Source organism: Lepidochelys olivacea, assembly GCF_965140295.1.
Source record: "Lepidochelys olivacea isolate rLepOli2 genome assembly, chromosome: 7".
Taxonomy (NCBI): domain Eukaryota; kingdom Metazoa; phylum Chordata; order Testudines; family Cheloniidae; genus Lepidochelys; species Lepidochelys olivacea.
In genome coordinates this window covers 48,667,739-48,684,138 of record NC_140417.1, presented here as the reverse complement: position 1 = coordinate 48,684,138, position 16,400 = coordinate 48,667,739, and the positions used below count along the sequence as shown (strand labels likewise).

The following is a 16,400-nucleotide window of genomic DNA, read 5'->3' as shown; positions in this document are numbered from 1 at the left end:
GGGCTCTCTTCATGGATCTGGGCAGGGAGGGGAGCCTGATATAATGGTTAGAGCACGGTGGGCTTGGAGTTCTGTTCTCAGCTCTGGGAAGGGAGAGTTGTTTCATGGCTACAGCATGGGGGGACTGTTAATCAGGACTCCTGACGTCTGTTCCCAGGGGTGGGGGAGAAGTGGGGGCTGGTGGTTAGACTAGGGAGGCTGGGAGTCAGGACTCCAGGGTTCTAGTCCCAGGTCCAGAGGGGGAGGTGGCGCCTAATGGCTAGCACATGCAGGGCTAGTCAGGACTCCTGGGTTCTGTTTCCAGCTCCAGAGCGGGGAGTGGAATCTAGTGGTTAGTGCATGTGGGACTCCAGGACTAGTCCAGACTCCCAGCTTCTAGTCCCAGCTCCAGAGCGGGGTCTAGTGGTTAGTGCACCGGGAGTCAGGATTTCATGAATTCTATCCCTAGCTCCCCCGATGACTCACTTGATGACTTTGAGCAAGTCGCTTCCTTGCTCCCTGCCTCTGTTTCCCCCTCTGTAAGAGGATGCAGGTGACCATTCCTCTCGTGCAGGCTGCCAGGATGGGCCAGGCCCTGAGCTCCTCCCAGGGCAGATGGGAGAGTGATCCCCCAGGCATCACACTGGAGCAGGGATAAGTTCTCAGTCCTGCTTCTGCTACCCAGCTGGGGCACCACCAGAGCCCCTCTTCCAGGAGCAGGGGCCTGAGGCAGGAAGCAGGCGGCTCTCTTCCAGGAGGCTGCAACATCATGGCCAGGCTCAAATTTCCTTCCTCCTCTGGCTAGTTTTGGAGCTTGTTTTTCTCCCGTGCAGCCCAGCACCCGGCCGCCGGCCTGCACCCATCTGTGCGGGAAGAAAGGCTGGCGCAGGAGGAGTGGATGTGGCAAGCGCCCCCCCCCCCCCCCCGCCCAATGACCTAAGCAGAGAAGGAATCCAGGCGATTGCTGTGCCAGGTGTTTGCAAGAGGGCTGGGCCGCTGCTTGGGGATTGCAACTGAGCTGGGCTGGCACTGAGCATGTGCGGGGGGAGCAGGGCCCAGCTATTGCAGGAGCCATAACTCCTGTGGAGGCCGCGTGGTGACCCCCGTTCTCTGGCGGCAGTGCCAGGGACCCTGCGCTGCCCCCTGTTAGCTGGTGGGGGTGCCAGGGACCCCATGCTGCTCCCTCTTCTCTGGTGGTGGTGCCAGGGACCCCACACTGCCCCCTGTTGGCTGGTGGTGGTGCCAGGACCCCGCACTTCCCCTGTTTGCTAGTGGCAGTGCCAGGACCCCGCACTGCCCCCTGCTGGCTGGTGGCAGTGCCAGGGACCCTGTGCTGCCCCCTGTTGAGTGACTGGGAGTCAGGAAAGGACACCTGGTTCTTTTCGCAGCTCTCGGGAGGGAGTGGTATCTAACAGTCAAGGCAGAGGATTGGGCAGCAGGATTCTTGGGTTGTGTAGATAGTTACTGCTGACTCGTTATGACACTGAATGAGTCACTTCCTCTCCCTGTGCCTCAGTTTCCCCCTCTGAATACTTTTCCGTCCTCTGGGAGCTCCCGGGAAGGCGGGAGTCAGGATTCAGAGTGCTGTGGTGATTGTTACTCACCCATCCCTTGCTCCAGCATTGCCAAGGCCCCTGTGCTGACACACCAAGCATTGCGTGACTCAGCACTGCAGGTGGATGGCCTGCAGATGTTATCCCCGTACCTCTGGAGGAGCAGCAGCATCTGCTGGACTCAGAGTGGAGCCCTTAGCTCTGCCCTCCAACCTGCACTCTGCTTGGTAGGAGAGATTCCCCCCTCCATGCCCCTAGTGAGGGGGTCTCAAAAGGTCGCAGTGTCTGGACCCCCCCATGGCAAATTGCTGAACGTTCCCAGGGGCTGAGCTGGACTATGCAGGAGGGAACACGTTGGGTTCGCATGGGTCTGGATTACAGTCATGTCTCAGTCTTGGGGATCATGGCTGCTGGACTCCGTCCGCTACTGTGGGAGGGGGGTCTGGTTCTGTCCCATCAGCGCTTCCATCCCGCCCGGGTAACAAAGCAGAAATGGCCCATTAGCCTGGAACAGCTGCTGGAGCAGTGGCCCTTGGAGATACCTGCAGGGGGCAGAACCCCTTTGGTTGGGACTGACCGAGGGCTGTGGGAAGATCCTATGTCCTTAGAACCTGGTAGGCAGCATTCAGGGCCATTTCAGTGGCCCACACAGCCTCTGTGAGCTCCAGAGCCTGGAGCACCCCGCCAGGGGGCGGCCTCAGGAAGGGCTCTGGGCAGGCAGGCGGGGAGCAAGACGAGGGCAGGCACTTGGGGAGCGTCTGGGATGGTGCCCAGAGGAGATGCTCAATCCTGTCAATTTCGGCCACTCTGGCTCTGCACGTGGGGGGATAGGCCTGCTGAAGCCAGGAGAAGGTGCCCAGTGCACCAAGGAGGTTGGAGCGAGGAATCTCCAATGATGAGCAAGACAGGACCTTCCACGGAGGTGTCCTATCTCAGGACCGGGCACAGACAGGCTGCCACAGAGACCCCAGTCTGTGAGCCACACAGGTACTGTGCTCTTGGCCTGGGGTCAGTGCTTTCAGCTCGGGGTGATGCCAGGCCACGAGATATTGCACCACCCAAGCCATTGTCTGACAGCTGCTGCCCTATCTTCCCAGTCCTTGGCAGGACTCGCTACCACACCTACCTTGGCCAGCACGGCTGGATTGCTGCAGAAACCGCTGTCTGCTGAGCAGTGCGAGTCTAGACACTGCTACTGAGCAGCAGGGAGCTGAGATGCTGAGGGGCCCCAGGTCATGGAGCTTCTCTGAGAGAGGTGCTCCCAGAGACCGGCCAGCGCTGCCCAGCGAGTCTGTGAAGGGCATGGCCCCTACAGGGGATAATCTGTGCCAGTGGGACCCAGACTAACCCATGTGGGTCACTGCCCCTCTCTAGTGGCTATAGAATCTGGGAGTCTCCTACTGCACCCAAGATAATGGGCATGGCCCTTTAGCTCAAGCAGGAAAGACTTGTGCTTTGAGATCCCATGATCTCAGGTCCAGTCCCTGCAGACATCCCAGCCAATGCATCCCTGGCATGTCCGATGCTGGGTGAAATGGACTGGACGCTGTTATTTGCATGGCAGGAGTACCCACGAGACGCCCTCCCAGACCAGGCCCTAAGGTGCCGGGCGCTGGACACCACATATAACAAAGAGCTTACAACTATGGCTGGAGTCAGCAGGAGCAGACGGGCAGGCGGACAGGGAGCACAGGGCACCGAGGAGAAGACACTGATCATGCAGATTCTTCGCAGCAGCTGCTGGACAGAAAGAGCTGTGCTTCTTCTGGGCTCTCCTGCTCGCAGCCTGGGCTGCCTGTTGTCACCACCAGGGGTCTCCCAACACCTTTGCCCAGGCTGAGTAGTGCCAGAAGGGCCTGCGGTGGGCCTGTCCCCGACCAGAATGGGGCTGGGGCTGGACCTGGGTCCCAGGTGGGTCCAGCATGCTCCCCACTGGGCCAGCAGTGAAAGGGTTACATGTCTGCATGCAGCCTGGGAACTCCTTGTTTAAACAAATAAGCCGGGGCGGGAGGGCGTGGGTGAGGAGAAGCGATAACGTCCCTCCCTTGAGGAGCCATCTGGGTATCCTGGCCACCTGGCAAATGTGGCCAGTCATGGGCAGCACTGCTGGCACACACCCCCATATCTCCTGTTAGTGCCCGCTGCTGTGCCAGGCAGACGCACGCCAGCCCTACTCCCTGATCGACTCCTGGACCTCCCATCCCAGCCATCCGGAAATGCTACGGTGACACAGCTGTGGACTTTCACTCATGAGGTATGGCCAGCTTCTCTGCTGGGCAAAGCTGGCAGTTCTCAGGGCTGGATCACAAAAGGGCAGGGTGAGCGTGTCCGGGCACCTCGGTCACGTATCCGGTGGGCAGTGGGCACAGCTGGTACCAACAGCTAATGAGGCACATGGTGGCTTTCTTGTGGTCTTACGGGTTGTAAAAAACCCTGGCGTGGCCTGTAATCTTCCCCTCTCTTAAAGCCCCCTGGTGCCAGAGCACCCTTCCTCACTTATAAACCGCCAGCTTCCTGAGTCAGGTCAGGGCTAGCAGAACTGGTCAGGAAATGAGGATTGTTTCCCTGCCAAATAAAAAAAAAATTAATCTGAAACACTTTGGGGGGGGATTTTTGATCATTTCCTTTTTAAAATGTTTGAGAAATGTTTCAGGTTTTTGTTGAAAACCCAGGAACCCTCAATTGTGCTTCAATGGCTACAACCTCAAACAGCTGCAGTTTACAGGGGGAGGGGGACAACGTGGAAGATTTTGACAAAAATTAACAATTTTTGTGAAAATTTCTGGCTTTGCAAAAAAAAATTTTGTGTCTAAAAGTTTGGCTGGAGGATTTTTGCCCAGATCTAATGAACTTTTCTTTCTTTCTTTCTTTCTTTCTTTCTTTCTTTCTTTCTTTCTTTCTTTCTTTCTTTCTTTCCTTCCTTCCTTCCTTCCTTCCTTCCTTCCTTCCCACATGGCTCACGCTGGGCTCTGGGATTTTATTTTTTTGGTGCAAGGACAATTGCAAAGCCCAGGCTGTTCCTTTACTTAGCTTCTCAATTCAGATGCAAAATTTCCACAGCCTGGTGGGACTTTTGGTGGCGCATTTGGTCACGCTTTCCGGAGTCTTTCGCCCCCTGGAGGCAGTGGGGTGCATGACAGCCCCGTGCATGTGGGGGGCGAAAGTGGGAGATAAAGAGACACCGCCTTTCTTCCATGCTGGTTTTGTCTTGTCTAGTTAGCTGGAGAGCTCTTTGGGCCGGGAGAGCTCTTTGGCGCAATGAGGCCTGGTCGAGTTATTAGCTTGTATTGCTGTAGCACCAAGGAGCTCTGGAATCCCAGTGTGCATGGAGCTGTACAAACCCAGACAGGGTGCCGCCAGTTGCAATCGGGCTATTTGGGGGGTACTTACTATGCAGAAGGAGGCTGAGGGAGGAAGGCAGACCCTGGGCTGTGTCAGAAAGTGGGAGAAGGGCTGTCGAGACATGGGGTTGTGACTGGGGGTAAGGGGATGGTAGGACGATGTGCAATGCATAGCTCTCTCTAATAGGGGATTAGTCATGCTGTGGGGTGCCCGGGGGACTGTGCTGGCCTGTGGAGGAGGTGCCGTGAGGAACCAGCCCTGGGCACGGGCCCGATGGACCTTCGCGGGTGCCAGGGAGAAATCCAAGCGATGTGTTTGCTCAGTGCTGGCCTTGGCCTCTCCCCAGAGGAGCCTCTGCGACGGGCTGAGACCTTCAGCTGGGGACATGCCAGCCAGCAGCCAAAACACAGCCCAGCCAACACTCGCTGCTCCCACTGGGCTCAAAGCGCTGCCAGGGAGTGTTTACACCTCACTCTGTACAACAGGACCCCAGCGCTCAGCAAGCAGATATGGAGCAGCTCCCGCCCCGCCCTTCCCTCTGCTAGGACAGGCTTGGAGCATGGGGCTCCAGGCCTCAGGACGATCCTGCAGGAGCTCCCCTCTGCCCTTCCCCTACCACACAGCTACACCACCTCCCCCTGACTACCCAATTCCCTGGGCATCAGATAGCCTTCCTGGCTTCTGGGGCAAGCCTAAATGGCCTGACTAGCTGGCAGGTAGCACCACGGCTGGTGTCATTCTGGGAGTGACAACAGGGCAAGCAGATGCCATGCCAGGAGCAGCATGGGCATAGGCACTGCCATCATCCCATCACTGGGTTCTTGGTGAGATCTGGGCAGGCGCCGGGTCTGGCAGCCCTGGAGACGGAGCCTGCTACATACCCTTCGAGCATACCCCATGAGCTCCCCCGCCCTGCTGGCCTTGGACGACCCCTCCGTGGGTGGAAGGGGAGCAGTGGCCTGGTAAAGGATGGACGAGGACTCCCGACTTGGGTCACCCCAGCCCCTGGAAGTTGGCATGTTGCAGTGACTTCACGGCAACTGCTGAGCAGGGCTTGGATTTGAACCCCACTTCCCATCTTCGCTAGCCCCTTCCTGAGCATGCAAGGAACTGCCCCTGCCCAGAGAGGACAGATCTGCCTACACAGCTACTTTCCACCCTGCCCCCAGTTCGTTGCTTTCCCATCCCCAGGCCCGTGTTTCCCTTGGAGCGCAGCACCAGCGTGGCAATGCCAGTGGCCGAGGGGTGAGCACAGAGGTGTCCATGTGACCCGACAGCCGCTGGCCGGCCGTGGGATATGCAGAAAGGTGGGGAGCGCGCAGCACCGTCCGCTGCACGGCACTTGCTATTCTTGGCAGCGCCGGGTGGAAAGTTAGAAGCATCAAAAGAATTTTGTTTTCCTTTGGCTGGGCTGAAGCCAGGCAGCTGGGCCACAGCTGAGCAAGGAGGAGGCTGACGGATTCCCTCATCTACCTCTAAGCCGATGGCCAATACTTTGGTCCGTGGGATCTGTGATCAGCCATGAAATCATTGCACCCGAGCAGGCTCCTCCATGCATTCTATGTCGCCTTCACGCACACTGATTCTGCTGAATACGTACGTCTCTGGTTCAATCCCCACCCTCCAAACCAGCCCTTGCAGGAGCCAACCAGAGGAAATGGGAGTGGGACCAAGTTCCTGGTGTCTCCCAACAAACAGGGACCATTTGCCCCCCATTGTTTCTGCGCCAGCTGGGAGCGTGGAGAGCCGTAGAGCATCCTCCCAGCTCAGCAGGATGCTCTCTATTCTCTGGTATCACTAGAGGGCTTCTCCCGCCTTCCTCCTTTGGCCTGGAAGAGCGATCAGGAGGCGCCGAGCTCTGTGAGTGGGCTCCTTGCCTGAACACTCAGGGATGGGGGTGGACAGCTGCTGTGCCAGCGTTGGGCGCACAGTGTGGGGCACAGCCGTACAGCCACCGGCATTGCAGGGGATCCTACAGACAGCAAGGAGCGTCCATGAGCTGAGAAGCCAATCTCCAGGGGAAATGGCCTCACTGCATCAGCCTATTCCCATCCTGGGCTTCTGGCCTGCTCTGCTGGTGCCCCAGAGTCCTGCCAACAGCCCCGTCTGCACAGCCTGGCCTGGGCTGAGACTGCACTAATTCTGTGCAGTGGGTCAATATTCCCCCTGGACCGGATGGACCTGAGCCTCCCACCCCCATACACGCAGCCCCACCACTCAACAAATTCCCACCCAGCTGCTGAATCCCGAGGACCCCCCCTGGGTGAACGTGTGGAACAGCAGCCCCGAAGGCCAGCGCCCCGGAGCTCCACCGCAGCCTGGGGAAAAGCCATGTCTCCAAGAGGGAGGGAAACAGAAACCCACCAAGATGCTCACGTGGCGTCTGCCTGTGAAGCCCAGATCTGCAGCTTCTCCAAAGATGGGGGTGTCTGGTCTCCCCCCGCCCCCACATAGGGCACAATGTCCGGCCCTAGATCAGAGCCAGAGTTTGAGCGTTTTAATCCCACTCAGGCCTGTGCCTACCCCACATGGGAGCCACAGCAGAGGGGACCAGGACTGAAGGAGGCGTTCCCTGCGTGGCTGGGCAGTGGGGGTGTGGTGGGGGAAGGGCAGAACTTAATTTGTAATGAAATAGGGACTGGGGCTCAAGCAATTTTTTTACATTCATAACTGACGCAGCAAGCCGAGGGACGCCGGGGCTCTGAACTGCCAGGCTCGGAGGTGCCAAGGCTCTGAACTGCCAAGCCCGGAGGTGCCGGGGCTCTGAACTGCCAGGTGCAGAGGTGCTGGGACTCAGCCCTAGCACAAATTAAGCACTGGGAAAAGGTGTCCTGTCCCTGCCCTGGATAGCCGGAGGCCGTGGCTCCAGGGCAGCCCCCCGTCAGTCTGAACAAGGGTGCAGGCAGGGAGTGGGGTGGGAAGACGCCAAGGCATGCGTGGGGAGCAGAGAAGCGCTCAAGGTCACCACACTTGGATGGCTCCATCCTGCAGCTGCAGGCCTGCCAGAGCCATTTCGGCCCACACACGTCCCGGAAGATCCGGGGCAGGCGAAGACTCAGGGCGAAGGTGGCACAGTCCGGGGGCCTGGCCATGCTCCAGGGACTCTCTGGACGCCACTCTGGAGTTCATGGGAGGAGACAAGACTGGGCCCCTCTCTTTGCCTGTCACCCCCCTTCACCCCTCCCCCCCCCCAAGGATCACGCAGGGAGCCCCAGGCACAGTCATGGGGCTTGTCCAAGGAGGGGGCTGGGCCGTGGCGGCTCTGTGGGCAGCTGTGTCTGTGCGGAGGGGCGGCTGCCAGTCCCTGGGGCATTGGCAAACAACCTGTTCTGCAGGATGCCGTGGTGGGCAGGGTGGGGGAGGTCCGGCTCCCGCCTTGGGCAAAACACTGGTTGCAGTGGCCAGGTGCTGCCCGGAGCAAAGGAGTGAGCCACTCGCAGCCCATGGGGTGGCAAATGAGCCCCGAGCCCCTTCCCCACCCCTCCCGCTTCCCAGGATAAGGGCAGGAGCAAATGCAGGGGTCAGGGCCTTGGTGTGTGAGGGGCCCTGCTGGTGGGAGCATGGCTGTGCGTGGGGGTGAGAGTGTAGCAGAGGTGTGAGGGATATGTCTGGGAGGAGCTGCATGCTGGGGATGTGTGTGGGGGAGGGCTGTGTATGAGGTGGATAGGTGTTGGGGGTGCATGATGGGAGTGCAAGGGGGTGTTGGGGTGTGTAGATGTGTATGATGCTGAGCTATGTGTGTGTGCTGGAAGTGTGTATGAGGACAGGAGGTGTGCTGGGGTGCAGGAGGAGGGGTGCGCTGGGGGTATAATGAGGGGTGCTCTGCAGGTACAGGAGGAGTGCGCTGGGGGTACAATGTGGGGTGTGGGGGTGCAGGAGGAGGGGTACACTAGGCAGTGTCCTGGGGGTCGATGAGGGTGTGGGGGTGCACTGGGGGTCCAGGGGTGTGTGCTGGGGGTCAATGAGGAGTGTAAGGGTGCACTAGGGTGCATTGGGGTGCAGGAGGAGAGGTGCACTAAGAGTGCCCTGGGGGTACAGGAGCAGGGGTGCACTGGGGGCTCCACAGGGGTATGCTGGGGGGTGCCCTGGGGATGCTGGGGGAGTGCTCTGGGGGTATGATGAGGAGTGTGAGGGTGCAGGACAAGGGGTATACGAGGGGGTGCCCTGGGGGTGCAATGAGGAGTGTGGGAGTGCGCTGGAGGTACAGCAGGAGGGGGCTTTAGGGGGTGCCCTGAGGGTGCAGGGGGTGTGATGAGGAGTGTGGGAGTGCACTGAGGGTGCAGGAGGAGGGGTGCAATGAGGGGTGTGGGGGTGCGCTGGAGGTACAGCAAGAGGGAGGCGCTAGGGGGTGCCCTGGGAGTGCAGGGAGGTGCGCACGCCCTAGCTTTACAGCTCCTGTTCTCCGCCCGCGTGGCTCGGCGGGGCCCCAGCCCAGTGCCCAGGGAGAGTTTCCCCCTCCGCCCCTGCAGCCTGCGGGCCGGGCAGCGCCCCCTTTAAGCGCCGGGAGGGAGCCGCCCTGCCTGTGGCTGCGCTGGGCTCTCCCCTCCCGTTGGCCCCGCCGGTCCCCGGGGTTGGAGCCAGCAGCAGCAGCAGGCGCCGCCGCGGAGGCGCAGGCCGGGTCCGAGGAGGGGCGCCGCGCGCACGGCCGCCGGGGACTCCAGCTGCGCCCTGCCGGCTCCTGCCAGCGCCCCGAGTTCGGAGCCCCCGGGAGCCCGCGGCGAGTCAGGTTGGTCTCCCTCCTTCCCCGTCCACGCGGGCTCTGCAGCGCTGCCTGCCTGAGGGGCGGCCACAGGCGGGAGGCGCAGCCCCCGATCCGGGACGCCGGGGGAGGGCCCGGCCCGGGCGTCCTCCTCCCTCTGCTGCAGCCTTCTTGGGGCCCCCCAGGCGGGCGATGGGTCCCTCCCCCTCCCGGCCGGCCAGCCCTGGCGCAGAGGCAGCGCTCGGAGCAGGTGTTGCGGACGGAGCCTTTCCCCAGAGCTGCTGGCTTCCTGCTCCTGCGGGGCGGTGGACGCCACGGTGAGGGGCGCGAGGTGGCTCCGCGCGGAGAGGGCTGGGCGGGGAGCAGCGGACGGAGGGATCCTGGGGGTGCAGGGGGACCACGTGCGGGCGCTGCGGGGAGCGATGGCGGGGCTGTGTGGTGCAGGGGTTAGAGCGGGGGTGGGCTGGACGTCAGGACTCCTGGATTCTGTTCCTGGCTCTTGGAGGCGGTGGGGGCGCAGGTGGCAGGGGCTGAGGAGACCTGGTTTGAATTCCCAGCTCTGTCCTGCTTCCTGTGTGAGCCTGGGCAGTCACTGCCCCGCTCCGTCTCAGGTTCCCTGCCTGCGCAATGCAAGTGCCCCATGTCCAGCACTTCGAGCTGAGCGCCTGTTAGGGCTGGATGGGGTGTACGTGGGGGCAGGGGCACAGAGTCCAGGTCAGACTGGGGCTACCAGGCCCTCCCGGGGGCGGAGGCAGAGATGTCCGAGCCAGGCGCTCCGGCCTTCGGGGCTGTACCATGCAGTTAAGTCTCTTAGGAGAGTGGCCGGCTTTCCCAGCGTCAGCACTTCCCTAGGCGGCTCCCGAGCCAGGCTGCAGGGGACGGGATGGAGACAGGCTCTGCCTGCTGCTCCCCTATCTCAGCGCCACCCCTGTCTCTGGCAGCACTGTAGTACTGAGGGGTCTGGATGCCGGGGGCTGGGCTGGGGGAGCAGAGGGCCCCAGCACCCCCTGTCGACTCTGGCGTGTCCAATGTGGAAAAGAGTGTTTGGGCAAGAAAACTGGGTCCCCAAGGGCTGATTCTGGCAGATCTAGGATCTGAGCAAGCGTGCGGGGGGCGGTGGGGAGAGTAGCTTAACTCCTTGCAACCTCCCTGTTGCCTGCAGTGTCCTCCTGTCCCATCGCTCTCCTCCCCCCATCTGGTGGCAGGCCCCTGGGGAAGGCATAGATGACTGATCCTGAGGCGTTTGGGGCTGGGAGCCATGCTAGTGTGGAATGGGGGATGGAGGAGAGGATTGCAAGGGCAGACCTCGGGGGGGAAGACTGCAGGGGTGCGGGCTAGATAGTGGGGGGGGAGGCTTCTAGGGTAGAGCCAGGGGCAACTGCAGGGAAGGCAGGTTGCCCCCCACCATGGCCATCGCCCCCAGTCTCCAACCTCCCATCCAGCAACTCCATGTACTGCCTTGCTGGCCATGATTCCCTTCCTGCTGCTTCCCCCAGTGCAGGCGGCTCGTTGTGGGGTCTGTCCCAGCCCCAGAGGGAGGCATTTTTAATCATGCTGCGTTCACAGTTGCACCCAGTGCTGACCTTGATAACCAGCAGCTCGCCTGGGCTCTGGGGTGAGGGGGCAGGACTCTGGCCTTCCCAGCTGACTTCTGTTTTGCCTGTCATCTGATCCCGTAAGACGCTTTTGCAGCCTTTCAAGTGTGCAGCAGTTCCCAGGCTGGCACCGGCCCCAGCCCCGCCAGCCAGCCACAGCCTCGCTGGAGTTTGATTTAAAGGGACAACGTGTGTCCTTTGGCCAGTGGGGAGCAGGGAGCACATCCTGTGAGAACAGCGCTGTTGCTGTCTCGGCAAGGAGCAGCATCTCAGGGGGTGTCCCAGACACTGGCCTCTGCCACTGAAACGGGAGGTGTGTGCGACGCCTCGCTCCTCTGTTCTCACCAGGTGTCACCTAACTGGATTATTCTGCACTCTGCATTGCTGTGGTGCCCGCACAGGTGTTACCTGCTTGATGGAATGCGCGTTATTCTGGTCAATCAGTAACGAGACCTTCCATTTCTCTAGGGGATTGTATCAAAGTCCATCCACTCATCCCCATCCACACGCAAACCCATCCAGCCACCCCTGTACACACCCACCCACCCTTACCCATCCACACATACCCATCCATCCATCCCTTGTATACACCCCCCCCAATCCACCCATCCCACCACCCCATACACACACCCATTCATGTACACACACTCATCCACCCCGTACACACACCCCCCATCCACCCCGTACACACACACACCCATCCAACCATCCCCATACACACACACCCATTCATGTACACACACACACACCCCCAATCCACCCATCCCAACCACCCCATACACACACACACCCATTCATGTACACACACCCATCCATCCACATACACACACACCCATTCATGTACACACACACTCATCCACCCCGTACACACACACACACCCCATCCACCCCGTACACACACACACACCCATCCAACCATCCCCATACACACACACCCATTCATGTACACACACACACCCCCCAATCCACCCATCCCAACCACCCCATACACACACACCCATTCATGTACACACACTCATCCACCCCGTACACACACACCCATTCATGTACACACACTCATCCACCCCGTACACACACCCCTCCACTCCGTACACACACCCCCCATCCACCCACCCATCCATCCCCATACACACACACCCATTCATGTACACACACACTCATCCACCCCGTACACACACACACACCCATCCAACCATCCCCATACACACACACCCATTCATGTACACACACACTCATCCACCCCGTACACACACACCCATTCATGTACACACACTCATCCACCCACCCACCCACCCCTCCACTCCGTACACACACCCCCCATCCACCCACCCATCCATCCCCATACACACACACACCCATTCATGTACACACACACTCATCCACCCCATACACACACACCCATTCATGTACACACACACTCATCCACCCACCCACCCCTCCACTCCGTACACACACTCATCCACCCACCCACCCCTCCACTCCGTACACACACCCCTCATCCACCCACCCACCCACCCATCCATCCCCATACACACACACACACACACCCATCCCCATACACACACACCTGTCTGCTCATCAATCCATCCCTGTACACACACACCCCCACCCACCCACCCATCCCCATACACACACCCACCCATCCATCCATCCCTGTACACACACACACACCCATCCATCCATCCCCGTACGCACGCACACACACCCATCCACACACGCACACATCCATCTATCTATCAATCCATCCATCCATCCATCACACACATCTATCCATCCATCCCCACACACACATCCATCCATCTGTCCATCCCTATATCTACCGTTCTATTTCTCTATCCCCCTATGCACCCACCCACCATCAAAATGCAGCTGCCTCTGTGGAATAATACTACTCAATGGGGAGGGGTAAGTGGTTTTTTTCAGGGGGGACGGGAGTGAAGAAAATCTTCCCCAAGTGACACCCACCAAGGAGGCAGAACTGGAATGTGCTTTGGCCGGGACACTGGGATTAGCACTTACAGGATCACAGGATTTTTTTTAAATGACTGCAATGGGCCGTTAGTCTTGGTGGAGGGCTGAGTGCTCACAGATCTTGCAGCAGGATTTCTTTGGGAATGGGCAGTGATTCTATCCTCTAGGGGCAGTTCAGTCCCCCACCCACCCATACATGCCATGCTGAGAAGCTGTTGGTTCCTTTGGCTAAGGACACAGCTGGGCACAGAAGCTGGCAGCATGCCCTGGGCCTTCCCTACCTGGCTAAGGACCATTGACACCTGCCTTACAGAGGGAGGTGAACACCACCTGTGTAGGGAAGTGGGAGATGTGTTGGCAGATATTTTCGTGGGGGTGTCGGCTGTAGGCTGCAGTGGGGGGCGGCTGGCCAGGCAGGGGAGATGCTAAGAGGTAACAATAATCGTAGTTGTGTTATTTCTTGGTCCTCCCCTGCTACCTGCAGCTCCTCTTGGTCTGGAACTGTCATGACCCCATGCCCCACAGTGTTCCTGAAGAGGTCAAATCAGGCTCTTTCCAGCACTGACCTGTGCTGTGTCCCCCCCACCCCCCGCCCTCCACACACACATCGGCCCCCTGCAGCTTGACCCATGGCCGGTCGCTGTTATGGCTGTGATGGCCCTGCAGCCAGGGTTGGGTCCCCCTGGCCGCGTGTACTCAAGCTGATTTGACTTAATTGTTCAGTCCGGGATTCCGAGAGTCACAGGGTCCATCACTGGAGAGAAACCAGGACCTGCCACATTTCTCCCCCTGCCCCCCTGCCTTCTCCTAAAACTGTATTGTCACGAGGAATTTATAGTGTGGACGGATCTAGAGGTCACAGTTCGACCAGCCCTGCCAGGCGCTGTGCAAACCTGGAAGAAGCTGCCAGGCTAAAAGACAAGACCTCAGTGATTCAATTTCAAGCCGTCCAGCATGATCGTGGGTGGGGGTGGATTGTTTGGTTTTGCGGGGGCAGGGGAGTTGTCTGGCTAACGAATGTACGCAAATGACCCCCCAGCTCCGGTACAAAAGTGACCGGATGATGTTCAGAGCTGTTGGCACGCTTGCCTGCGTCTGCCGCTAACCAAAGCCGCTCTCAGCTTCACTAGAAATGGGGCCTGAGCTAAGGCGTTGATTTCATGGGGCGTTAGATGGGGCCCGGGGACAGCAGAGCCATGAAAAGTCAAATCTGATTCTGAGTGTTCCACTGCGTCTCGGCTCCCGTGCGACTGGCCTACCCGTGACTCCCAGATCGGGAACTGGTTCCCGTCATGTTCAGGTTTCGAAGGGTCAGATGCTGTGGGGGGAGGCTCCCCCATGAGCTGCAGGGGGCCCCTGCGTCCCATGGCGTCACTGCTGTGCCATCTCCATGACGGTGGGCAGAAATTACAGGCTTCCTTCCCCAGCAGCGATGCTGGCCTGTCCCCGGGCTCCGGCGCTGAGCTCTCCTGGCTGCCAGACGGGTGCTGCGAGCCCCGGACCTGCGGTGTGGACACGTGCCCCGATGGCTGCAGGCATCGGCTGGGCTGGGCTGGAGGACTGAAAAGCAGGCGTCCCTGTGGCTGAGATGCTAGGGCCCTTGCAGAGCCGGTTTATGCTTTGCACGCGCCACCCAAGGTGGATCATGGTCAACTGGTGGAGGTTGCACGTTGCTCTGGGATGGGCAGGAAGCTGCGTCTCTTACCTACGGTCCATGGGTCCTAGCCCTGCACCCCTGAGAGCAGCTTCCAGGCAGCAAGGGCACAGATTGATTTCCAGCATAGCGGGGTGACGCGGCCACGTCTTCAGCTCGGGGCATGGAATGGCCTCTGGGCAGCAGGGGGTCGTGGCGGGTGGCACTGATGGCATAATGCAGCGTCGGTGCTGGGCTGTGGTGGTTTGATTCCCTGAGCAAAAGCCACGAGGTGGCCACCTGCCTACCCAGCAGCCACCTCACTAGGCTCAGCCCTGCCTGGCAGAGGAGAAGGATGTTACGTATGCGTAGATGTTACCTTTCTAAACACTGGAACCAAGGAATCCTGGCGCCCAGGCCCCTGCTGTAACCACTAGACTACACTCCCCAAGCAAGAGATGGGGATAGGTCCCAGACTCCCAGGAGTCCTGGCTCCCAGCCCCACAAATCCCATCCCTGTCCCAGAACTGGGGAGAGAACCCAGGAATCCTGGCTCCCAGCTCCCCACCACCAGCAGGGCAGCTCCCGGCACTGGGGCCTGCCCAGTGCCTCCCCAGCTGGCTAACTGCACCTCCATGTGGGAGCCCTGATGACGGGGGCTGCCCCCCACACAGCCTAGGGAGCTGATGCCACGGGAAAAGAGGCCGTGTTTTCTTGGCTTCATCTTCTCCTTCTCCTCCAGTCTAAGGAGGCAGCTGCTTCCAAGCAGTCGCATGGGGGAATTTTCTGCTTTTTGATCTAAAGGAAAGTGAAAGCTGCTTTGGCTGGAGCAGCCCAGCCCAGAGGGGTGTGGGACAGCCAGCGTGGGGGGGAACAGAATCCGTTCCAGGAGGGCTCAAAAGTTCGGATCCAGTGGTATTTCTTGCCCTCGTTCCCCATGGACTCCCAGGGCAGAGAGCTCACTGATTGCCTGATTCAGATGCACACCTGTGGTGCCTGGAGTAGCTCCAGAAGATGCCCTGTGCTGGCTCCATAATTGCTTTGGGAAGTTGATGTCACTTAATCACAGCCAGTGCAGGGAAGCCATTGCACAAGCCGCATCGGCTGTGATGCCGCAGTCCATTCCCTTGGCAGAGGAGCAGGACAGGACCGGGAAATAATTCCTTGGGTGGTCGGGGGGGAGGGAAGACAGGAGGATCAAACTCAAAGGGGGATTCAGTCCCAGATGTGAGGGTGGGGCCTGGCAGCCCTGCTTTGCTGAGCTTCTGGCTGGCGGAGGTTAGTGGGGGTCATTCTGTTCTCCTTTGCACCCACTGACCCTCATGGACTGCCCGGGGGTGGCATAGTGCAGCGTTTGGCCTCTTCTGTGTCAAATCAAATGATAGCAAACAGATAATCCAGCGGTGATGGGGCTTGGGCACCGATCCAGCGAGCATTCTCAAGTTACTTGCATCAGAACGACACACAGCCCTTTTAGTCCATAGCTCCCAAAGCACCTCACTTTCCAGGGGTGGGAAACTGAGGCACGGATGTGGCTTGCCTAGGGTCACATGGCCAGTCAGTGGTCATACTGCCTCAGTCTGGTCTGCTCCTCGTGCATGGGGCAAGCCGCAATTGACTCCACAGGA

General features: G+C 59.7%; 1 protein-coding gene across 4 annotated transcripts in view; it reads left to right on the top strand.

Moving 5' to 3' along the window:
• The first annotated feature begins 3,593 nt into the window (after window positions 1–3,593).
• The window catches only part of SEMA3B (semaphorin 3B), a 46,041-nt gene continuing 33,234 nt past the window's right edge, over window positions 3,594–16,400 (top strand). The window contains exon 1 of one of the 4 annotated variants that reach the window (XM_084633742.1): window positions 3,594–3,786. The gene's annotated coding sequence lies outside the window, so the exon portion shown is untranslated. Of the gene's footprint in view, window positions 3,787–9,305; window positions 9,601–9,676; window positions 9,891–16,400 lie in introns of those variants that run through there. The other 3 variants (XM_084633739.1, XM_084633741.1, XM_084633740.1) reach the window with 3 other exon arrangements.